This window comes from Benincasa hispida, chromosome 1, assembly GCF_027475165.1.
Source record: "Benincasa hispida cultivar pf3 chromosome 1, pf3_genome.v1.1, whole genome shotgun sequence".
NCBI lineage: Eukaryota > Viridiplantae > Streptophyta > Magnoliopsida > Cucurbitales > Cucurbitaceae > Benincasa > Benincasa hispida.
The window spans coordinates 58,539,345-58,539,937 of NC_143478.1; the positions used below are offsets into that span (position 1 = coordinate 58,539,345).

At 44.0% G+C, this 593-nt stretch overlaps 1 non-coding gene across 1 annotated transcript; it reads right to left on the reverse strand.

The window, feature by feature from the left end:
- Positions 1–251: 251 nt before the first annotated feature.
- LOC120070456 (small nucleolar RNA R71) lies at positions 252–358 on the reverse strand. Its single transcript, XR_005479952.1, has one exon. It is a non-coding gene; the product is annotated as a small nucleolar RNA R71 (small nucleolar RNA).
- Positions 359–593: the final 235 nt, after the last annotated feature.

Sequence of the window (593 nt, forward strand, 5' to 3'; positions counted from 1 at the left end):
ATGATTCAAACTGCCAGACAGTTTGGCGGTAGGCGTGGCGAGGATCTGCACCTCCGGAGTTTTATTGAGATCTGCAATACGTTTGTGTTCCCAAATATCTCTGCTAAGGAGGTTTAATTAACACTGTTCCCATTTTCGTTGTGTGACAGGCACGGAAATGGGCTTATTCTCTCGAACTAGGGGAGATTACATCTTGGGAACAAGTAGGTGAGAAGTTCATGAAGAAGTACTTCCCCCCGACGGAGAATGCCAGAAGGAGGAAACTAATCACTAATTTTGAACAGGATATTGACGAATTGCTCAGTGACGCCTGGGCGAGGTTTAAGAGGCTGGTAAGAGATTGCCCGCATAATGGCTTACCAGATTGTTTACAGATGGAAATTTTCTACCACGGATTGAACTCTGCATCACAGATGGCTCCCAACGTGGCAGCAGTTGGATGTCTGCTTGATAAGACATACGATGAGGCCAAGAATACACTTGATCGCATTTCTAAAAATCATGAAGACTGAAAAGAAAACGATCAAAGATTGAGGATAAAAGACAGTGATGCTAATAACGGGGCCATAGCAACCCTACAGAACCAAATGATT